The following is a 24,906-nucleotide window of genomic DNA, read 5'->3' on the forward strand; positions in this document are numbered from 1 at the left end:
ACAAATGATGACACTCCAGATACTCAACTAGTCTAAAGAAGGCCAGTTTTATTGCTTCTTTAATCAAAACAACAGTTTTCAGCTGTGCTAACATAATTGCAAAAGGGTTTTCTAATGATCAATTAGCCTTTTAAAATTATAAACTTGGATTAGCTAACACAACGTGCCATTGGAACACAGGAGTGATGGTTGCTGTTAATGGGCCTCTCTACGCCTATGTAGATATTCCATAAAACATCCGCCGTTTCCAGCTACAATAGTCATTTACAACATTAACAATGTCTTCACTGTATTTCTGATCAATTTGATGTTATTTTAATGGACAAAAAAATAGCTTTTCTTTAAAAAACAAGGACATTTCTAAGTGACCCCAATCTTTTGAACGGTAGTGTACGTTGAGTTCACATTCTCTAGATAATATTCAAACAAAGACGATTTCAAAATGTATGAAATTAATAAAATACTGCCTTTTGAAACAGCCTGACTACTCTGTCTGTGCAGTACAGGATATAAATATGTGGAGTACTGTACTGTACTGGCCATATTGTGGTTTATCACGTTTGGTTGGCTGTAACAACATCTGTTCAGGAGTACAAGGTTCCCATGGGAACAGCACTGGTGTTTCTCCACTTCCGCCATACACCAGCGCTTATCTTGTTTGCTGAAATAAGCCTGCCAGTCCCGCGAGGGGACAAAGTTAATGTACGCTTCAGAGCTAATAATGTTCGAATAACTCAATCTGTGAACTTCATACATGGAACGGATATTACATCCTCAGCAACAGAAACACGAGTGAATTTCTGTAACGCAAGTATGCCTCACACTCGCAAAGCCCTAGTCTAATCCAGGAGGAAAACAAAGCATCATTACTTATTCAAAGATGAATCAAGCACAGTAAATATAAGTGCCATTATCACCATTGATATGCAATAAACAAGCAATCTACCGCAAGCATGCAGCTAGCATCGAAGAAGTGGCATCCATTGTTGTTTATCAGTGGCATCCGTTGCTGTTGAGAATACATATGAAACTACTAGGGAGACCTGTATGTGTTGTTTGGCTTGAGGCAGTGTTCCAACCAACAGGCACCAGGCCAGGAATATCAAATAATTCAGATTGACAAATAACAGACCGGCTGGTGGACATCTGGCCATCTCATGTCTAAGGATGATGATGTCTCCATGTTGTCTGCTTGTTAGCATATCCAAGGCAGAATGGCAACCAGCTACGTTAACACACCATAAGGAGAAGGAAAAAAACCTACCAACATGTTTCAGAAAAACAGACTGTATTGAACATGGAGGAATAGGACAATCTGGTGGAGGGAATAAACTGGTGTGTGAGAATGAGATGGAATGGAAAGGCAGACATTTTCCAGAAACACAAGTATTTGAGAATTCCCTGGTTGACCTAACTAGCCGTCGGGCACTACAACCAACTGGACGATCGAGAAAGTATGGGCAATACACAGTACAACTTCATACAACCCAATCAGAAACATCACCCATGTTCTGTAGCCAACCATTTCAAATGACCATGGCTGTATCTCAATGGATTTTCTAAATCAGGCCAAAATGTTATGACTGCATTGTTTTGGGGATTTTACTGAGACACTCATTTTTTCCATGGTGGTCAATAGATAGGCGTTGTTCATGGAGGCTCTGTGCAGCTATAGCAAGGTTACACAACACAACACACACTGAGGCAAGTTCGTTGTAGCAGCAAGTCAGCAGTAAGGCATTTCCTGGACCCAACTCTCGTCTCTCAATTGTTTTCAGAGCCATTTGCGATGGTCAGTTATGACATAATCTCATCTTGGGCTGTTAAACAAGGACAATCCCTCCGCTGTGTAATTCCGTTGCCCTGCTCCTCCTTGGCTGACAGTCAATTGTGAGAGAAATGTGTTTTTCCTTTAACTGTCTTACTGGGAACCAGGGCTCATTTACTGTCCTTGTCTCCACTGGATGAATAACCCAATGACACAACCACTAACACACACCCTGGCTTGTCCTAGCGGTCTTGTGATCTGGACCCAGCATTATTTAAAGGAGTAGTGCCTGGAGTCATTGCAATTCTGCATAATGCGAGCTAACAAAACTATTGTTATTGTGTAACAGTTCAGACAATAACTTGTTATGCACAACTAAATGGATAACCCTTAAGGAACATAAAGTAGAAGTCGGAAGTTTACATACACCTTAACCAAATACATTTAAACTCAGTTTTTCACAATTCCTGACATTTAATCCTAGTATCAATTCCCTGTCTTTGGTCAGTTAAGATCACCACTTTATTTAAAGAATGTGAAATGTCATAATAATAGAAGAGAGAATGATTTATTTCAGCTTTTATTTCTTTCATCACATTCCCAGTGTGTCAGAAGTTTACATATGCTCATTTAGTATTTGGTAGCACTGCCTTTAAATTGTTTAACTTTGTTCAAACATTTCGGGTAGCCTTCCACAAGCCTCCCACAATAAGTTGGGTGAATTTTGGCCCATTCCTCCTGACAGAGCTGGTGTAACTGAGTCAGGATTGTAGGCCTCCTTGCTCGCAAACACTTTTTCAGTTCTACCCACAAATTTTCTATAGGATTGAGGTCAGGGCTTTGTGATGGCCACTCCAATGCCTTGACTTTGTTGTCCTTAAGCCATTTTGCCACTACTTTGGAAGTATGCTTGGGGTCCTTGTCCATTTGGAAGACCCATTTGCGACCAAGCTTTAACTTCCTGACTGATGTCTTGAGGTGTTGCTTCAAAATATCCACATCATTTTCCATCCTTATGATACCATCTATTTTGTGAATTGCACCAGTCCCTCCTGCAGCAAAGCACCCCCACAACATGATGCTGCCACCCCCGTGCTTCACGGTTGGGATGGTGTTCTTCAGCTTGCAAGCATCCCTCCTCTTCCTCCAAACATAACGATGGTCATTATGGCCAAACAGTTCTATTTTTGTTTCATCAGACCAGAGGACATTTCTCCAAAAAGTACAATCTTTGTCCCCATGTGCAGTTGCAAACCGTAGTCTGGCTTTTTTATGATGGTTTTGGAGCAGTGGCTTCTTCCTTGCTGAGCGGCTTTTCAGGTTATGTCGATATAGGACTCGTTTTACTGTGGCGTCGTGTCTTTGGCATCATTAAATTGAACTGTTATTTTATCAAATCAATTCTCTGTAATTATTATTACGTGATTAAACTAATCATGTAAATGTAATTAACTAGGAAGTCGGGGCACCAATGAAAATCTTCAGATTGCAAAGTTATAATTTTCCTAATATAACTCTTCAGATATTTTAATATCTGATCAATTAGTCTTCTAATTAATGAATTATTCTTTACCTCACGTTAGTCTCATTCCGAAGTCGTAAATCGTTGGTTATCTGCACGAAGCCAGCCTTTACTATGAATCATCCATACATCAATTGTCTTAATCATTTATTTACTAACTAACTATATAATCACAGAAATGCATAAACAAACAAACAGTAGATATGGTTACAAGGAAATGATCCCTAGTGGGCTAAGCTGATTTGACGGCTTGGTGGACAAAGGGTTGTGGGTGTGGACTGAGAAGGGCGAGAATTATAAGAGTCACTACACAGTTGATAATTATATTGATTGAAATGCTAATCCTTTGCACAGCAACGCTCACTCATTTGGGAATAATTGCAATCAATACATATTTACGCTCAGTGTGTCGTTGTGATCTCTGTTGGAATCGTCCATCTTTCTGTTGGAAAGTTCATCCGTCCGTGTCTCTCCGCTCCCATAAAGTCTCTCGTGGTTAGAATGGATACTTCAGAGACCCATTCAGAATTGTTCTTATATCAAATCAAATGTATTTATATAGCCCTTCTTACATCAGCTGATATCTCAAAGTGCTGTACAGAAACCCAGCCTAAAACCCCAAACAGCAAGTAATGCAGGTGTAGAAGCACGGTAACTAGGAAAACCTAGGAAGAAACCTAGAGAGGAACCAGGCTATGAGGGGTGGCCAGTCCTCTTCTGGCTGTGCCGGGTGGAGATTATAACAGAACATGGCCAAGATGTTCAAATGTTCATAAATGACCAGCATGGTCAAATAATAATAATCACAGTAGTTGTCGAGGGTGCAACAAGTCAGCACCTCAAGAGTAAATGTCAGTTGACTTTTCATAGCCGATCATTGAGAGTATCTCTACCGCTCTTTCTGTCTCTAGAGAGTTGAAAACAGCAGGTCTGGGACAGGTAGCACGTCCGGTGAACAGGTCAGGGTTCCATAGCCGCAGGCAGGACAGTTGAAACTGGAGCAGCAGCACGGCCAGGTGGACTGGGGACAGCAAGGAGTCATCATGCCAGGTAGTCCTGAAGCATGGTCCTAGGGCTCAGGTCCTCCGAAAGAGAGAAAGAAAGAGAGAAAGAGAGAATTAGAGAGAGCATACTTAAATTCACACAGGACACCGGATAAGACAGGAGAAATACTCCAGATATAACAGACTGACCCTAGCCCCCCGACACATAAACTACTGCAGCATAAATACTGGAGGCTGAGACAGGAGGGGTCAGGAGACACTGTGGCCCCATCCGATGATACCCCCAGACAGGGCCAAACAGGCAGGATATAACCCCACCCACTTTGCCAAAGCACAGCCCCCACACCACTAGAGGGATAGCTTCAACCACCAACTTACCATCCTGAGACAAGGCCGAGTATAGCCCACAAAGATCTCCGCCACAGCACAACCCAAGGGGGGGTGCCAACCCAGACAGGAAGACCACGTCAGTGACAACCCACCCAAGTGACGCACCCCTCCTAGGGATGGCATGGAAGAACACCAGTAAGCCAGTGACTCAGCCCCTGTAATAGGGTTAGAGGCAGAGAATCCCAGTGGCGAGAATAGATGTTTCAGCGGTTGTCGGTCTTCGCATTCAATGGTACATAATTTCTAGCTGCAGACTAGTAATTAGTATCGAAAGAGTTGCTCTTATTCTGTCGGATCAATAGTCTCAGAGTTTAACCACGTGGTATGGTTAAGAATTCAGCAACCATTACAACCTTAGCTTATACTGAGGTTTTTCTGGTCTCTACTCCAACCTTTGCTCCCTCAGCTGACCGAGGTATGCATGGTCTCAAGTGGGTTTCTTCAGGTGGGGTTTTTATTCGGAACAGTAGAAAAGGGCTGTCCCATGAGCCAGATCATGTCTGTGTTCATGGGGGCAGGCCAATGACTTAGTTAAACTATAAAGGTAATACAATTCTCTCACATTAAGGGTTTAAAATCACATTACATAATTTCACAAATAGTTTCATCTTTACTCATTCATTTTATACAATAATTAGACGCAACCCTCATAACAGAGGCTCCTGTATAAACAGAGTTATAGTAATGTGGCTGTATTGTCTTTTCATGATGTTTTGTTTCATATTACAGCCTGAAACAAAACGGACCGGGTCGTAGCTGGCTACTCCACCGAAAGTTTACACGTTCTCCAAAACATGGATATTGTTCAGTTCTCAAGTTCTGTGGTGTAGAAGAAGTTCCTTTGTTCTACTGTGAAACTCTCTCTCTCTATACTGCCTGGCCAGGGGGAGAGAGTCTCCTCCAGGAATTTATGACCTGAGATAACAGAACCTGGGTGTAGGAGAAGGAGGGAGAGGGGGAAGGTACTCGCTATACCCAAAGAGGGCCACATCATGACAGTGGATATAGATACTTTTGTACCTGTTTTCTCCAGCATCTTCACAAGGTCCTTTGCTGTAGTCCTGGGATTGATTTGCACTTTTCGCACCAAAGTACGTTCATCTCTAGGAGACAGAACGCATCTCCTTCCTGAGCAGTATGAGGGCTGCATGGTCCCATGGTGTTTATACTTGCGTACTATTGTTTGTATAGATGAACATGGTACCTTCAAGTGTTTGGAAATTGCTTCCAAGGATGAACCGGACTTGTGGACGTCTACAATTAGTTTTCTGAGGTCTTGGCTGATTTCTTTTGCTTTTCCCATGATGTCAAGCAAAGAGGCACTGAGTTTGAAGGTAGGGCTTGAAATACATCCACAGGTACACCTCCAATTGACTCAAATGATGTCAATTAGCCTATCAGAAGCTGCTAAAGCCATGACATTATTTTCTGGAATTTTCCAAGCTGTTTAAAGGCACAGTCAACTTAGTGTATGTAAACTTCTGACCCATTGGAATTGTGATACAGTGAATTATAAGTGAAATAATCTGTCTGTAAACAATTGTTGGAAAAATGACTTGTGTCATGCACAAAGTAGATGTCCTAACCGACTTGCCAAAACTATAGTTTGTTAACCTCTCTAGGGTAGGGGGCAGTATTTGCACGGCCGGATAAAAAACGTACCCGATTTAATCTGGTTATTACTACTGCCCAGAAACTAGAATATGCATATAATTGTTTGATTTGGATAGAAAACACCCTAAAGTTTCTAAAACTGTTTGAATGGTGTCTGTGAGTATAACAGAACTCATATGGCAGGCAAAAACCTGAGAAGATTCCTTACAGGAAGTGCCCTCTCTGACCATTTCTTGGCCTTCTACACTCTCTTTATTGAAAACTGAGGATCTCTGCTGTAACGTGACACTTCCTACGGCTCCCATAGGCTCTCAGAAGGCGGCAGAATGTTGAATGATGACTTTGCAGGCCATGGCTGAAAAACAGTAGCGCATTTGGTAAGTGGTCGATCAGAGAACAATGAGACTGGTGCTCGCGTGCATGAGAAGAGTCCATTTTAGATTTTTAGTCTTTGAACGAAAACAGGGTTTCCCGGTCGGAATATTATCGCTTTTTTACGAGAAAAATCGCATAAAAATTGATTTTAAACAGCGTTTGACATGCTTCGAAGTACGGTAATGGAATATTTCGAATTTTTTTGTCACGATACGCGCCGGCGCGTCACCCTTCGTTACCCTTCGGATAGTGTCTTGAACGCACGAACAAAACAGAGGATATTTGAACATAACTATGGATTATTTTGAACCAAACCAACATTTGTTATTGAAGTAGAAGTCCTGGGAGTGCATTCTGATGAAGAACAGCAAAGGTAATCCAATTTTTCTTATAGTAAATCTGAGTTTGGTGAGTGCCAAACTTGGTGGGTGTCAAAATAGCTAGCCCGTGATGGCGAGCTATCTACTCAGAATATTGCAAAATGTGCTTTTGCCAAAAAGCTATTTTAAAATCGGACATAGCGATTGCATAAAGGAGTTCTGTATCTATAATTCTTAAAATAATTGTTATGTTTTTTGTGAACGTTTATCGTGAGTAATTTAGTAAATTCACCGGAAGTTTGCGGTGGGTATGCTAGTTCTGAACGTCACATGCTACTGTAAAAAGCTGTTTTTTGATATAAATATGAACTTGATTGAACAAAACATGCATGTATTGTATAACATAATGTCCTAGGAGTGTCATTTGATGAAGATCATCAAAGGTTAGTGCTGCATTTAGCTGTGGTTTGGGTTTATGTGACATTATATGCTAGCTTGAAAAATGGGTGTCTGATTATTTCTGGCTGGGTACTCTGCTGACATAATCTAATGTTTTGCTTTCGTTGTAAAGCCTTTTTGAAATCGGACAGTGTGGTTAGATTAACGAGAGTCTTGTCTTTAAAATGGTGTAAAATAGTCATATGTTTGAGAAATTGAAGTAATAGCATTTCTAAGGTATTTGAATATCGCGCCACGGGATTCCACTGGCTGTTGAGTAGGTGGGACGATTTCGTCCCACATACCCTAGAGAGGTTAACAAGAAATTTGTGGAGTGGTTGAAAAACGAGTTTTAATGTCTCCAACCTAAGTGTATGTAAACTTCCGACTTCAACTGTACTTAATGCCTTGTCATTTTAACATAACAGGAACATGACATATTAAAATACTTCAGAGGTATATAAGGATTACAACATGCGCCATAAATGCGACAGACACCGCCTGGTATGACAGCTGCTCGGCATCTGACTGTAAGGCGCTACAGAGGGTTGTGAGTACAGCCCAGTACATCACTGGGGCCAAGCTTCCCGCCATCCAGGACCTATATACTAGACGGTATCAGAGGAAGGCCCAAAAAATGGTCAAAGACTCCAGTCACGCAAGTCATAGACTGTTCTCTCTGGTACCGCATGGCAAGCGGGCAAGCGCACAGCAAGCGCCAAGTCTAGGTCCAAAAGGCTCCTTAACAGCTTCTACCCCAAGCCATAAGACTGCTGAACAATTAATCAAATGGCCACCCAGACTATTTACATTGGGCCCCCCCCCCCCCCCCCCCAAATTACCCCGATTAACCTGTACCCCTGCACATTGACTCGGTACCGGTACCCCCTGTATATAGCCTCGTTACTGTTATGCAATTTTATTGTGTTACTTTTTATTTTATTTTTTACTTTAGTTTATTTAGTAAGTATTTTCTTAACTCCATTTCTTGAAATGCATTGTTGGTTAAGGGCTTGTAAGTAAGCATTTCACAGTAAGGTCTAAACTTCTTGTATTCGGTCCATGTGACAAATAACTTTTGATTTGATTTGATACCTAATGGGGAAAAATAACAATAGCAGGTTTTGTTTCATTCTGCACATGGATTCAACAAATGCACTCTTTTATTCCGACCATAAAAATCAATGCTGCTTTCTCACTTTTCCAATTTCCTGAAACATGGTTCCAGTTTATGGGCAAGGAGAAAGGCTCTCTAATTAATACCAATTTCTCCCAGTCCTGGGGAACGAAGGTGCTGTGCTTAACCCAGTGTGAAGCCACACAGCAGAACATCCGTACCCCACATGACTAACAATACAACCCAGCTCCCTTTACATTCCACCATGGGTCAGAGTTGATGACGAGAGGCCAGCCTGGAGCCTTGCCTTTATATTGTGCCTAGAAGACTATGAAATACCATGGCTTCGGCTTCTATGTGCTGTGGCGAAAAACATAAATCTAGTCAGTGTGGTAAGCAAGACTAAGATGGACATTCACCTAACTCCGTTATTGCTTTTCTAGTCAGAACATAGTGGTGACATTTGGTCTGTTTGCAATGGACTATATTCCCAATAACCTTGTGACAATATCGGTGTGTACAGAGCCAGAGCCCCGGCCTGACAGAACTGCCAGAGACTAAAGACCTTTATTTGAGGATTTTCATTTCTAATTACAAGGGCTTTAAGATATTAGACTCCAGAAATACCACCTTTCTGGTCAAACCCACAGAGAGGCCATTTCATTTACACAGAAGCTTCAACAGAACATCCCTATCCTCTCATACTCACCTTGAACCACCTCACATGATCTGTGCACCACAACAAGGCCTATAGAAAGAATTCCATACAAAGCATCCAAAGGAATTTACCCTTGTGACTTGTAATATCCCATCACAATATTGTACCTCTGACCATCAGAAATCTTGTATTATTAGATTCTAGATTCTTTTTCTCCTTCTTTTTGGCTATATTTTCGTACTCAGTTAGGCATACGGTTCTTCAATTACAGCCTAGTCACAGCTGCAAAAGCCCCATGTCTAAGAATAATGACATAGGCACCAGTTAGCTATTAAACATCTCCAATAACATTAAATGCAAATATTGCTGACACGAGGAGGATGTTTCCATGTCTCTAAATGGTTGAATCATTTCACTTAATGTAACGGCTGATTGTTAAAACATTGATTATTGCGTCTTTGTTTCCCTGATTTATACATTGGCAGACACCAGACGTAAATGTGAACAGCTGCATGGCTGCTAACGAGTTGGAACAATCCACACTAGATTACAATCTTGACCACAGATTGGAGTTGGACCAATGTAGACATTAGGGAAGACAACTGGTCAATTTACTAGCCTATATGAAAGGACTAACTGCCCTTGTCAGTGAAACTACGGTTTAATCTACAATAAATTCTTCCTTATAAACCTAGGAGTTTGCAGTGTGCCGAATGTAATCCTAAATGCTCATTTACCATATTGACACTGATACTTGCCATGATGGTGACTGCTGTGTGCCAAGAGATACATCTGCAGATGCATGCGATACACTAGTCTTTTCTAATCCAAGCACACAATTGAAAACCAGCCACAATGAACTAGATAGCACTGCAACAAATTGCTAGAAGATTAGGCTAATTGATCCTGAACAACACTGATTCTGAAATGTGTGCAGTAATCAAGACAAGTTCACCAAAGACAGCGACACCATCTGGATTTCTTAACATGACAAACAAAGGGAGTTGCAGCACCTGGCCTATAGAGTGTAGAAGCCTTCGATAAAAGCAACAGTTACACAACATAGAAAATGCTATAAATAACGTATTATCTTCTGACCTCAGATCTTTGAGTGGTAGACACACATGACATGACCCCTTTCTGACAGAAGAAGAAGAGAAACCACCACAGAGTGTCTAGTTTGCTCGTTACTTGTTCTTGTCATGAATTTCCCCTTCAGCCTAACCTAAGAGTCATTTGATGACATGAGAAGTTTGCTGAAGAGGGTGTTTCAAGATATGTCATCTTATTGGCATCACTTAAAACAAAAGAGCTATTCGGAGAACAGGTAAGCTTGGCGTAACCAACTCTGCAGGAACACAGAAGTATTATTGCATGTCAGCATCTGTATATAAAAATAAAGTCAACTCGATGCATACGGATAATATTCAAAAGCAATCTGCAATATACCCAACAACCAGACAGGTTTATGTATAAAGGACCAACACTGAAAAGTATGATGTTAAAATGTTATAAGCAGGAAAGGGACATTTGAAGGGCAATTAGCCTTTTCCTTAATTCATTATCGTTAAGTAACCAGGGATGAAGTGGAGCACATACAGAAAACATGCATCCTGATAAAACAGTATCTCGCCCTCTCCACCAGGCCAGCCTCCTCTCTCACTGGCTCCCTCCCATCTGGGAGATCTCTGAGTGGTCTGGGAGCTCTCTGAGTGGTCTGGGAGCTCTCTGAGTGGTCTGGAACTCTCTGTGGTCTGGAACTCTCTGAGTGGTCTGGAACTCTCTGTGGTCTGGAACTCTCTGAGTGGTCTGGAACTCTCTGAGTGGTCTGGGAGCTCTCTGAGTGGTATGGGAACTCTCTGAGTGGTATGGGAACTCTCTGAGTGGTCTGGAACTCTCTGTGTGGTCTGGAACTCTCTGAGTGGTCTGGAACTCTCTGAGTGGTCTGGAACTCTCTGAGTGGTCTGGAACTCTCTGAGTGGTCTGGAACTCTCTGTGGTCTGGAACTCTCTGTGGTCTGGAACTCTCTGTGGTCTGGAACTCTCTGTGGTCTGGGAGCTCTCTGAGTGGTCTGGGAGCTCTCTGAGTGGTCTGGAACTCTCTGTGGTCTGGAACTCTCTGAGTGGTCTGGGAACTCTCTGAGTGGTCTGGAACTCTCTGAGTGGTCTGGAACTCTCTGAGTGGTCTGGAACTCTCTGTGGTCTGGAACTCTCTGAGTGGTCTGGAACTCTCTGAGTGGTCTGGAACTCTCTGAGTGGTCTGGAACTCTCTGTGGTCTGGAACTCTCTGAGTGGTCTGGAACTCTCTGAGTGGTCTGGAACTCTCTGAGTGGTCTGGAACTCTCTGTGGTCTGGGAGCTCTCTGAGTGGTCTGGGAGCTCTCTGAGTGGTATGGGAGCTCTCTGAGTGGTCTGGGAACTCTCTGTGGTCTGGGAGCTCTCTGAGTGGTCTGGGAGCTCTCTGAGTGGTATGGGAGCTCTCTGAGTGGTCTGGGAGCTCTCTGAGTGGTCTGGGAACTCTCTGAGTGGTCTGGAACTCTCTGAGTGGTCTGGGAACTCTCTGAGTGGTCTGGAACTCTCTGAGTGGTCTGGGAGCTCTCTGTGTGGTCTGGAACTCTCTGAGTGGTCTGGAACTCTCTGAGTGGTCTGGAACTCTCTGAGTGGTCTGGGAACTCTCTGAGTGGTCTGGAACTCTCTGAGTGGTCTGGGAGCTCTCTGTGTGGTCTGGAACTCTCTGAGTGGTCTGGAACTCTCTGAGTGGTCTGGAACTCTCTGAGTGGTCTGGAACTCTCTGAGTGGTCTGGAACTCTCTGAGTGGTCTGGAACTCTCTGAGGTCTGGAACTCTCTGAGTGGTCTGGAACTCTCTGAGTGGTCTGGAACTCTCTGTGGTCTGGAACTCTCTGAGTGGTCTAGGAGCTCTCTGAGTGGTCTGGGAGCTCTCTGAGTGGTCTGGGAGCTCTCTGAGTGGTATGGGAACTCTCTGTGGTCTGGGAGCTCTCTGAGTGGTCTGGGAGCTCTCTGAGTGGTCTGGGAGCTCTCTGAGTGGTATGGGAGCTCTCTGAGTGGTCTGGGAACTCTCTGAGTGGTCTGGAACTCTCTGAGTGGTCTGGGAACTCTCTGAGTGGTCTGGGAGCTCTCTGAGTGGTCTGGAACTCTCTGAGTGGTCTGGAACTCTCTGAGTGGTCTGGAGCTCTCTGAGTGGTCTGGAGCTCTCTGAGTGGTCTGGAACTCTCTGAGTGGTCTGGGAACTCTCTGTGGTCTGGAACTCTCTGTGGTCTGGAACTCTCTGAGTGGTCTAGGAGCTCTCTGAGTGGTCTGGGAGCTCTCTGAGTGGTCTGGGAGCTCTCTGAGTGGTCTGGGAGCTCTCTGAGTGGTCTGGGAGCTCTCTGAGTGGTATGGGAGCTCTCTGAGTGGTCTGGAACTCTCTGAGTGGTCTGGGAACTCTCTGAGTGGTCTGGAACTCTCTGTGTGGTCTGGAACTCTCTGAGTGGTCTGGAACTCTCTGTGGTCTGGAACTCTCTGAGTGGTCTGGGAACTCTCTGAGTGGTCTGGGAACTCTCTGAGTGGTCTGGAACTCTCTGAGTGGTCTGGAACTCTCTGAGTGGTCTGGAACTCTCTGAGTGGTCTGGAACTCTCTGGTGGTCTGGGAACTCTCTGAGTGGTCTGGAACTCTCTGAGTGGTCTGGGAACTCTCTGAGTGGTCTGGGAACTCTCTGAGTGGTCTGGAACTCTCTGTGTGGTCTGGAACTCTCTGTGGTCTGGAACTCTCTGTGGTCTGGAACTCTCTGAGTGGTCTGGGAACTCTCTGAGTGGTCTGGAACTCTCTGAGTGGTCTGGAACTCTCTGGTGGTCTGGAACTCTCTGAGTGGTCTGGGAACTCTCTGAGTGGTCTGGGAGCTCTCTGAGTGGTCTGGAACTCTCTGAGTGGTCTGGGAACTCTCTGTGGTCTGGAACTCTCTGGTGGTCTGGAACTCTCTGAGTGGTCTAGGAGCTCTCTGAGTGGTCTGGGAGCTCTCTGAGTGGTCTGGGAGCTCTCTGAGTGGTCTGGGAGCTCTCTGAGTGGTATGGGAGCTCTCTGAGTGGTCTGGGAACTCTCTGAGTGGTCTGGGAACTCTCTGAGTGGTCTGGAACTCTCTGTGTGGTCTGGAACTCTCTGAGTGGTCTGGAACTCTCTGTGGTCTGGAACTCTCTGAGTGGTCTGGGAACTCTCTGAGTGGTCTGGGAACTCTCTGAGTGGTCTGGAACTCTCTGAGTGGTCTGGAACTCTCTGAGTGGTCTGGAACTCTCTGAGTGGTCTGGAACTCTCTGTGGTCTGGGAACTCTCTGAGTGGTCTGGAACTCTCTGAGTGGTCTGGGAACTCTCTGAGTGGTCTGGGAACTCTCTGAGTGGTCTGGGAACTCTCTGAGTGGTCTGGAACTCTCTGTGGTCTGGAACTCTCTGTGGTCTGGAACTCTCTGAGTGGTCTGGAACTCTCTGAGTGGTCTGGAACTCTCTGAGTGGTCTGGAACTCTCTGTGGTCTGGAACTCTCTGAGTGGTCTGGAACTCTCTGTGGTCTGGAACTCTCTGAGTGGTCTGGGAACTCTCTGAGTGGTCTGGGAACTCTCTGTGGTCTGGGAGCTCTCTGAGTGGTCTGGGAACTCTCTGAGTGGTCTGGGAGCTCTCTGAGTGGTCTGGGAGCTCTCTGAGTGGTCTGGGAGCTCTCTGAGTGGTATGGGAGCTCTCTGAGTGGTCTGGAACTCTCTGACTGGAACTCTCTGAGTGGTCTGGAACTCTCTGAGTGGTCTGGAACTCTCTGTGGTCTGGAACTCTCTGAGTGGTCTGGGAACTCTCTGTGGTCTGGGAGCTCTCTGAGTGGTCTGGGAACTCTCTGAGTGGTCTGGGAGCTCTCTGAGTGGTCTGGGAACTCTCTGAGTGGTCTGGGAACTCTCTGAGTGCGGGCACATGTCTAGTGGTTAAGCGTGTTGGGCCAGTAACCGAAAAGTCACTGGTTCGAATTCCAGTGAAAGATCTGTTGATGTGCCCTTTAGCAAGGCACTTAACCCTGATTGCTCCTGTAAGGTGCTCTGGATAAGAGCGTCAGCTAAATGACTCAAATGTTAAATGTAAATGTGTCTCTTCAGCACAGCCTCCCTGTTGAGCCAAGTGGGGGCTATATGTCTCTTCAGCACAGCCTCCCTGTGGAGTCAAGTGGAGGCTATGTGTCTCTTCAGCACAGCCTCCCTGTGGAGCCAAGTGGAGGCTATATGTCTCTTCAGCACAGCCTCCCTGTGGACCCAAGTGGAGACTATGTGTCTCTTCAGCACAGCCTCCCTGTGGAGCCAAGTGGAGGCTATGTGTCTCTTCAGCACAGCCTCCCTGTGGAGCCAAGTGGAGGCTATATGTCTCTTCAGCACAGCCTCCCTGTGGGGCCAAGTGGAGACTATGTGTCTCTTCAGCACAGCCTCCCTGTGGAGCCAAGTGGAGGCTATATGTCTCTTCAGCACAGCCTCCCTGTGGAGCCAAGTGGAGGCTATGTGTCTCTTCAGCACAGGCTCCCTGTGGAGCCAAGTGGAGGCTATATGTCTCTTCAGCACAGCCTCCCTGTGGAGCCAAGTGGAGGCTATGTGTCTCTTCAGCACAGCCTCCCTGTGGAGCCAAGTGGAGGCTAATTGCTAGTAGATGAGGTTGATGGGCACATGTAAGATGAGGGCCATGAGGACAGCTCTCAATAGCAGTGAAAGTGAGGAATTCACCTACACATGGAACCAGGAGAAGCACATTCTTGACAAATGCACTCAAACTGCCAAAGAGTGGCTGGTCTGAGAAGAAATGACTTGCTGTCTTCCTGAAGCCCTGTGTGTGCTGTCCTGTAGCTGAGAGCAAATAAAAGCAAAGTGCAGCACTATCCATTGGAGATTATGACAGCAGCATATACTGTAGGCCTATATCATATTACCCTGACCATACACTCAGCCATTCTCTCTCAGAACTGATCAATATTGTGATCTTAAGCCAACGTTGACTCTCCCGAGTGGCGCAGCGGTCTAATGCACTGAATCACATTGCTTGAGGCGTCACTACAGACCCGAGTTCGATGCCAGGCTGGGTCCTCGTCCCATCTCGCTGTAGCGGCTCCTTATGGCGGGCCGGGAGCCTGCAAGCTGACCCGGTCGCCAGCTGGACGGTGTTTCCTCCGACACATTGGTGCAACACGCTTCCGGGTTAAGTGAGCAGTGTGTCAAGAAGTAGTGCGGCTTGGCAGGGTCGTGTTTCGGAGGACACTTGGCTCCCGACCTTCGCCTCTCACGAGTCCATAGGGAAGTTGCAGAGATGGGACAAGACTGTAACTACCAATTGGATATCACGAAATTGGGGAGAAAAAGGGGAAGAAATGTAAAAAAGCCAATGTTGACCCTTATGTGTTGTGTACATATTTGATAGGCCATGGTACACTAACTGCAGTTACAAAGCAAATGCTGTAAACCAACCTGTTCTAACTCAACTACTAACACAAAGTCACATGAACTAGAGCTGAGCTGATAAACTGAAAATGAGTGACACCGACCCAACCGAACACTTATTGTGGACAATTTGCTGATGTCGTTCATTACGATGAATAACCTATAGGGCTCTACTAGAGAAATGTGAAGTTTGAAATGAAATCATCTTGCGAATATGGGTGATTGCTAATGGGACAATTGATAGTTACAACATTCAAAATAGTAGTATTAGTTTTAATGGTAATATAAAAATGTTTAACTGTGGTGCAGATTAATATAATAATAATAATAATAATAATTATACAGTGCATTCGGAAGTTATTCAGACCCCTTCCCTTTTTCCACATTTTGTTATGTTACAGCCTTATTCCACAGTTGACAGTGCATGTCAGAGCAAAAACCAAGCCATGAGGTCGAAGGAATTGTCTGTAGAGCTCTGAGACAGGATTATGTTGAGGCACAGGCCTGGGGAAGGGTACCAAAACATTTCTACAACATTGAAGGTCCCCAAGAACACAGTGGCCTCCATCATTCTTCAATGGAAGAAGTTTGGGGCAAAGACTAGGGCAAAGGTTCACCTTCCAACAGGACAACGACCCTAATCACACAGCCAAGACAATGCAGGAGGGGCTTGGGGACAAGTCTCTGAATATCCTTGAGTGGAGAGACCGGACTTGAACCCGATCGAACATCTCTGGAGAGACCTGAAAATAGCTGTGCAGCGACACTCCCCATTCAACCTGACAGAGCTTGAGAGGATCTGCAGAGAAGAATGGGAGAAACTCCCCAAATACAGGTGTGGTGTGCCAAGCTTGTAGCGTCAAACCCAAGAAGACTCAAGGCTGTAATCACTGCCAAAGGTGCTTCAACAAAGTACTGAGTAAAGGGTCTGAATACTTACGTAAATGTAATATATACGTTTTTTTTATTTTTAATACATTTGCAAAAATGTATAAAAACCTGTTTTTGCTTTGTCATTATGGGGTATTTTGATGAGGGACAAAAACAATTGAATCAATTTTAGAATAAGATTGTAACGTAACATTTTGGGGAGAAAGTCAAGGGATCTGAATACTTTCCGAACGCACTGTATACGCCATTTAGCAGACACTTTACCCAACACGAATTACAGTCCTGCATGCATAAACTTTACGTATGGGTGGTCCAGGAATCAAACCCACTACCCTAGCATTACAAGCACCATGCTCTACCAACTGAGCTACAAAATACCAAATGTTTAATGTTACAAACTTATCGTTCAACTTATAGTTATCGTGATAATTCAGTCAATGTATCGCGATATGGATTTTTTCCCATATCGCCGCGCTCTAGCTTGAACTCATGTTTATCCACTTTAGAGACCAAATCAGAGCATGGATCAAAAGTCCTCACTCTCCATTAGTGCAGCGCCATGTGGTTAAATTTACTGAATAGTATTGTATCCAATGTCTGGGTCCTCAATACCCAGGAACCAGGGCGAGATATACTTCAGGCCTAAGAGCCTATGGCTTCTAATGTGAACCCCATAACACCGCCTGGGAGCAGAAGTAACATAAGGCCTGACTTTACTAGAGGCAGTAATAGCGGTGACCTCACGGTCCCTGGAGTCGTCTTAGGAACACACAAGTCCCGCTCCCTTCATGTGCAATGAGAGGAGCCCTCATTAAGTCAACGCTGGTCTTAAAATGTGTATAGTTAAATCCTGGGTAAAGAGCCCTTTCTCTAATCCCATTAAGTCCTCCAAGCACAACCCTTTGCTTAATTGTTGGAGAAATTGGGTCTGGGACCGAGAGCTCAGCTCACCCAGACAGAACAAATTCTGTCAAATTGTGTGCATCTTGAACACATTTAGAAAATCCACATTAGGCTAATTCTGCTTTTAATAAACCCACTTGGCAGATTGATGGAAATCTCAACTAAAGAGACTAGTGTACAAATAAAAAAAGTGGAGAATTTCTTAAAAACTGCAAAAAAACATTTTCAAAACAATTTTTGGGCAAATAACCCAGCAGTCTGTCCAAAACCGCTGGCATTTTCAACACATGACCACCACAAATAGAAGTGAGAGGTGGATGATGTAGTCACATACTGACTCACTCATATGACTCACACCGCATAACAACCTTAGACAAGGCTTGATATTAAACATCCCCTCCATTTAGAAAGCTGCGTATTTGTCAAGCCCACATCATTTCACACGTCAAGAGGGATGTGTAACTTGTGTTGATGTGTGACGAATTACCATCTAGCCTAAATAAGATAGATGCCCTCCGCAACACTAGACAACAACAAAACAAAAAAACCATTGAACAGAACAGCTTCAACTTATTCTGCTGATCAGAATGAAGGTCGGTTCTAAAGTCAACCCAGAGAAATAGACAAAAGACGATTATGTCTTCTTTTAGATTACGCTGACGTCCTCCTATCCGTGAGAGCATCAAGACAACTGAATGATCTTATGAGCTACTGACCACACAACATTCTGATGTAAATGAGCTGAACCCATTAACGTGGTGCTGGCCAACAGGGTGGACCCAGTGAAGGAAGGAACAAAGTAGAATACTGTGAAAAAGCCCTGTACAAGAAATACTGTCGAGGTAAACTGAACAAAGAAGGATTTCAGATGAAGGCCATTGTGTTAGGATGACGAAAACAAAGCAGGCAGGACCTTGCATTTAACCTTGAGATGGTTGTCTGGGTGTCGCTGTTGGTAATCAGTGAGCTCCGTGAATAGAGAACAGGGATAGAGTAACAAAGCATTCGGTCATTTGAAGATGTTTTGAAAGCTGCTTGCTTTGCATTCACAACAGACAACCCCTCCCCCAAGTCCATACTAGGCCCTACTGCAAACGATTAGCTAAATGAATATTGAGGGGGTTTGACTGAGCTGGTTATGGTTGATGGGATCATGGATGGGGGTTGGAACTGAGCTGCACAAACAGCCCACAAGGCAAACCTGCAGAAGCCTACAACAGCAGCCTCCAAATATTGAAGATACCACTATCTTTATTCATTAGATATGGGTAATATATCAGTGAACAAAAACCTATCCTTTTCTCTATCAGTCAGTTTCAGCGTGACTGTCAAAATAACGCAGTTCTATATCTACAAAGTCATTAAAACCAGCGGATCACAAATGTGAGGGTGAGGTGTCTATCACAGCGGCCACACACAAGCACTCCCGGCATGGGCTCGATACGAGCCCTGGACGTACAATAAGGCACGCGATGAAATGACCGAAAGGGTAATGAACAAGCTAATGAGGGGAATCAAGACTGCTGCAGGGCCAATAAATCAAAGCAACTGTGTCTGCAATGATATAGGAGCAATCGGTAACAATGGCCAGAGCAGGGAGCAGGAGGGCGTGAGGTGGAGGAGAAGGGCCATCAGCATAATGCATGTCAATGTCACGGCCATGCTGGTGGTTGTTGGCTTCTAATATAGCGCACAATCAAAGCCTTGTTTTCTGTAGGAAATGATGTCAAATGAACACTTCAGGGCATTTCCTCTACCAAATGAAATAAATAAAGCAACCTTTATTAACTTGGCTCTGTCCTACTGACCAAATAAAATAGAGACTTCTCCAAAGGAGATTTGTTGACTCCTCACAGTTTCAACCTTGAAGGATTTTACACGTGACGGATTAAATTACCAAACTGAAACTGTATTAAAAGAGGACCTATCCTCAACAAAATAGCTTGAGCGAATTCGTTTGAAAGAATCAATAGAACCCAGTCTTCAAGAATCAGGACACGTATCAATAATCAGAGATCTTCTAGCTCAACGTCATACTATACAAACAATGAAAATTAGTCCTGGATACATTTACAATATTCAAGGAATGTTCAAAGGAAAAATATGAGATATGGGAATAGAGATGAGAAAAATAATTACAGTGATATGTGGGGAAGAAATAGAGAAATAACACCATTAAGGTTAATTGTAGGCGAGAACCAGGAGGAGATATCCATGGGGAGGCTTGACACACAATAACCTGAAACTGCATGGCTAGGACATTATCCCCACTAAATCCATTGAAATGTGGGAACTTCATCCTTCAATAATTCTGTCCGCTACAATGTGATAAGAAATCGATGCTAAGATTCTCATGGGTTTTGCTACAGTATCGAAACGTTCAATATGGCTTTGCACTCATCAGCATTTCACTCCAGATTCCCTGTTGTGAGCATGTGAACTCAGGCAAGGTAAGGTTAATTAACGCTTCAATGTACGGAGGGTTATCACAGTTTTCAATTACGAGATCGTATATAAATGCAGTTCGGAAAATACAATTATAATTCAACTGAAGCAAAGTCATCCTTTTCTGTCTGGGGTTAAATCAGAGTATGATAGGGAAATGATAGCCTATAGCTTATTCTCTGGGAAAAAAAAAGCTAATAAAAAGGCTGCCGCTATTTTTCCTACCATAATCTAAATAATTAAGTTCTGAGGACCTTAAGAACACTAATTACCTCTAATAATGGATTCTACTAAGTGTTTAAGGGTCTGGACAAAACAAGGCCTCAGGGCAGATAAAAGCTTCCGTCCCTATTTGGGATGCCAACGTAGGTAGGTAGTGTATTGAAACAATACAAACAGACCTTAACATTTCTATTCGGTTATTACCCACTAATAACATCACCTCAGGTGGGGTTGAGTATTAAAACTCAAGAGGTGCCACCGTGCTGCTCCTATGCTATGAATAGATCTCTATGCAAATGTGGTTGGAGGCTGAGTAGCTGTATGTGATGTCTGCAGACGCTCCAGCCAGAGATAGTATGCCCTGGGGATGGATTGCAGGGAAGAGCACAGCCCGGGTACGTGCCCAGTGGGGATTGCCTCTACTGCTGGTTGGCCTGGCATGTAGCGCTGAGCTGATACACTCAGGGTATTTCTATTAAATAGATGCAGGTTCTGGGTGATAAAGCCAGACGCCATGCCCAATCGCTCTCTGATCAAGATTAGGGAGAAGCAGTTCCAGTCTGATATTATGTCCTAGTAGTAACTGAACTGAAAATAATTACTGGCTATATGTACTGGCTTTATGTAATATGGAAGGAAAATACACTTCACCAGCACCAGTGATAATATATGGATTTTGGATGGGGGGGGGGGGAATAATATGCAACCAATCTAAATGACAATGGAGGTTATCATCGGGGTGTATTGTGTCTTGTACTGAAGGTTTGGACTGGGACACTACTAGCATAGAGAATTAGCATATTCTGAATTAAATATAAATCAAGCCGTTTCATCTTGGTTTCTTTGGATTAAAAAGGGTTCAAGTCTGTGCACACAAAAACAACACACCTCCTAGGGGAATAGGGTTTTCTGGTGTGAAACCTCGAGCCAGAAGCCTAGAGCAAGTATTTTTAATGGAGAAGCCTCGAGATTCTTAATGCTTACTCTTAATGCTCCCTCCAAAAGCAGGCTAGCAGCTTGTATTTATGATACAATTCACATAAATGAGGCCGTTTGGCCCTTAATCCTTGCCTAATTAAGTGAGCGCCCAATCTGCTGAGGTAGACTACATAGGGCCATGGCGTAATACCTGTCGAATTACGGGAACAGCAGGACCAGTCTTCTCTCTGTCAGCCGATCAGCAATATATTAACATTCCTCTCAGTTATTCAGGGGGTAAAGACAGAGACGGCAGAGAGATTTGGTTTTGTTTCCAAACTAACATCGGTCTTGTTTATTTCTGTGGTTGGGGCCCTTACTTCCCCAATTCTACTTGACTTCTACATATCCACAGATATTTCAGTGCTTTGTGTGTATATTTACAGTGCCTTCGGAAAGTATTCAGACCCCTTGACGGTTTTCACATTTTGTTACGTTACAGCCTAATTTTAAAATTGATTAAATAAAATAAATTCCTCAGCAATCTACACACAATATCCAATAATGACAAAACAAAAACATGTTTTTAGACATTTTTTCAAATGTATTTGAACATAAAAAACTGAAATACCATATTTACATAAGTATTCAGACCCTTTGCTCTGAGACTCGAAAATGAAACTCAGGTCTATCCTGTTTCCATTGATCATCCTTGAGATGTTTCTACAACTTGATTGGAGTCCACCTGTGGTAAATTCAATTGATTGGACATGATTTGGAAAGGCACACACCTGTCTATATAAGATCCCACAGTTGACAGTGCATGTCAGAGCAAAAACCAAGCCATGAGGTCGAAGGAATTGTCCGTACAGCTCCAAGACAGGGTTGTGTCGAGTCACAGATCTGGGGAAGGGTACCAAAAAACTTCTGCAGCATTGAAGGTCCCCAAGAACACAGTGGCCTCCATCATTCTTTAATGGAAGAAGTTTGGAACCACCAAGACTCTTACCTGAGCTGGCCGCCTGGCCAAACTGAGCAATCGGGGGAGAAGGGCCTTGGTCATGGAGGTGACCAAGAACCCAATGGTCACTCTGACAGAGATCCAGAGTTCCTCTGTGGAGATGGGAGAACCTTCCAGGAAGACAACCATCTCTGCAGCACTCCAGCAATCAGGCCTTTATGGTAGAGTGGCCAGACGGAAGTCACTCCTCAGTAAAAGGCACATGATAGCCCGCTTGGAGTTTGCCAAAAGGCACCTAAAGACTCTCAGACCATGAGAAACAAGATTATCTGGTCTGATGAAACCAAGATTGAACTCTTTGGCCTGAATGCCAAGCGTCACATCTGGAGGAAACTTGGCACCATCCCTACGGTGAAGCATGGTGGTGGCAGCATCATGCTGTGGGGATGTTTTCAGCAGCAGGGACTGGGAGACTAGTCAGGATCGAGGCAAAGATGAATGGAGCAAAGTACAGAGAGATCCTTGATGAAAACCTGCCCCAGTGCGCTCAGGACTTCAGACTGGGGTGAAGGTTCACTGCCAAAGGTGCTTCAACAAAGCACAGAATAAAGGGTCTGAATACTTATGTAAATTTGATATTTAAAAAAATATATATATATATGTTGGCAAACATTTCAATAAACCTATTTTTGCTTTGTCATTATGGGGTAAAGTGTGTAGATTGATGCGGAAAATAAACTATTTAATCAATTTTAGAAAAAGGCTGTAACGTAACAAAATGTGGAAAAGTCAGGGGTCTGAATACTTTCCCAATGCACTGTACACACATGAATATACACTTTGTGCAGCCCGCTTGCTTTCGGCGGTTTTGACAAACAACCAAGCCATTCTGTCTGCGTTGTGGCCTTTCTGACAGACAGAAAGAGTGAGTGCTCCTCTCCATCCTCACCACAGCAGACACATCTGTCTGAGGCAGATGCTTCCCCCTAACACAACGAGAACCTGACAAGAAAATGGTCGGCATGGACGCTCTCCGCTCTCATGGTCGCAGCCTCCAGCAAATTAACATTCACATCATTACAAGATGAATAATGCATCAGCATTACCTCAAGGTTTTTAATTAATACAACAATCAGAATTAATAATCTGCATTTTGGGGGACGACGACGATGGAGCATCTTTTATTGATTTGCTAGTGCTGTTTTGTTGATTCTGTTGATATACTTTATAATCGCATCTCAAATAAACCATGCTGAGAGCTAACTAGGCTAGCCAGTCACAGACATGAAATAGCCACACAGAGGAAAAGGGAGTCATTGTTATTCATCAGAGTTGTGTGACGGTGACCTACATATTAACATTTACAATTCAACCCTCTGTGATCACTCGCTAATCAAAGCGAGCCCAAATCTGAGCTGCTGTGATGCCACTGTGAGGGCTTGTTGTTGTGCTGAGGACAATATGAGCTTTGGATGCATAAACCTAAAACACATAACCAAATTCAATACAACACAGCACTGATAAGTAGGTTGGTACATCCATCCAAAATTGTGCAGTACAATAACTAAATATCACATCTGACTTATTGACACGTTTTATGTCCCCTGTAGTTATCTAGTGCAGTAGTTGAGTTGAGCATGTCCTCGGGAAGAAAGTTCATCGACTCACCTCTGCCAGTCAGGCTCTGGGGTGCAGATTTTCAGGTACGGATATGGCGCCTTCTGCTGGAGCTAGTACACTACTGCAGAACAAGAGTCACAGAGAAAGCATGGTCAAATTTATGAAGAAAATTGACCAATTCTTACAGAAACGTTTACCGCTAGAGTTCTGTATTCATCATAACCTGTCTGTAGTATGGCTATGTATAGCACGGCTATATTTTGGTCAGGCACACTGAATGGAAGCATACACTGGTGAACTGCTTTCTTGGCAAATACACTACTGTTCAAACTAAACCAAAGGGATAGTAGTACAATCACACCATACAATCTTTAAAAAAAATGGCATTTACATCTATTACATTGTTTTGAGCCATATTGTTACAATCATCTCTCGCGGAAGTTTTGATATCAAAACGTCTCACTTTTCGCAGGGATGTAGCCTACAGGGTTGGCTATGAGGCTATGAACGATACAGTTGTATATTTGTGCATGCTGCAGGAGCTATCCTATCTTTACGTTTCTACGTTATTTTCTTGAACAACTTACCGAAGATTTGGCGTATCGCATGACCTACCTACGCTTTAAATTGTACAATTACTAATTGTAAAGGCTATTTACGAGAAGACAATAAAGGTGTCAGACAAATTATTCCAGTCACATGGTAGTATGGTGACCATAATCGGCTGTGGGGGATGATGACGTCATTATGGTACCCCCCCCCCTCCATCTTTGGGGCGCAGACCCTCCCTGTAACCATGGAGACCCCAAGATGCTGCCAGGGGAGGTGATAATGGAGTAAGGCCCTCAAGATTCATTGGTCTCTATTAAGCTTTATAGCAGCCACTGAACCAAAAATCCCCTTGGATAGAGATATAGGCCTATAGAGACATAGACGTAAAATGTAACAATTTTACCAAAAGTCCAATAAGTTGTACTTTTATAAGTAGGCTTGGTGTCCAACACAGCCTTTTTCCCCATCATGGCTGATTATTCTCTGCAATCCACTACCAGTCCACCTCCACCATGTTAAACTCACCTATTGATAATAATGTAGCACAAAGAAAAACAAGCGAGAGTCCACATGTCTGTCAACAAAAATATGTAGATTGTGTGTTTGCTGACATGACAACTAGTATCTGTGCATGAATAGTAGTATTTCATTTGTTTTCATTCAGCATTCAATCAGGGAAATAGGTTGCTTGTAGGAAAACGTGAACATTGGGGAAATGGGTTGTGCATAACAATTAAAATAATTATA

The 24,906-nt window shown here is 43.8% G+C and overlaps 1 long non-coding RNA gene across 1 annotated transcript; it reads right to left on the reverse strand.

Annotated features, from left to right (window-relative positions):
• Positions 1 to 2,414: 2,414 nt before the first annotated feature.
• On the reverse strand, positions 2,415 to 24,317 carry LOC106586245 (uncharacterized). The gene is made up of 3 exons (XR_001324159.3): positions 24,195 to 24,317; positions 23,656 to 23,728; positions 2,415 to 4,373 (listed from the first exon to the last, which is right to left on the reverse strand). It is a non-coding gene; the product is annotated as an uncharacterized LOC106586245 (long non-coding RNA).
• Positions 24,318 to 24,906: the final 589 nt, after the last annotated feature.

This window comes from Salmo salar, chromosome 25, assembly GCF_965601325.2.
Source record: "Salmo salar chromosome 25, fSalSal1, whole genome shotgun sequence".
NCBI lineage: Eukaryota > Metazoa > Chordata > Actinopteri > Salmoniformes > Salmonidae > Salmo > Salmo salar.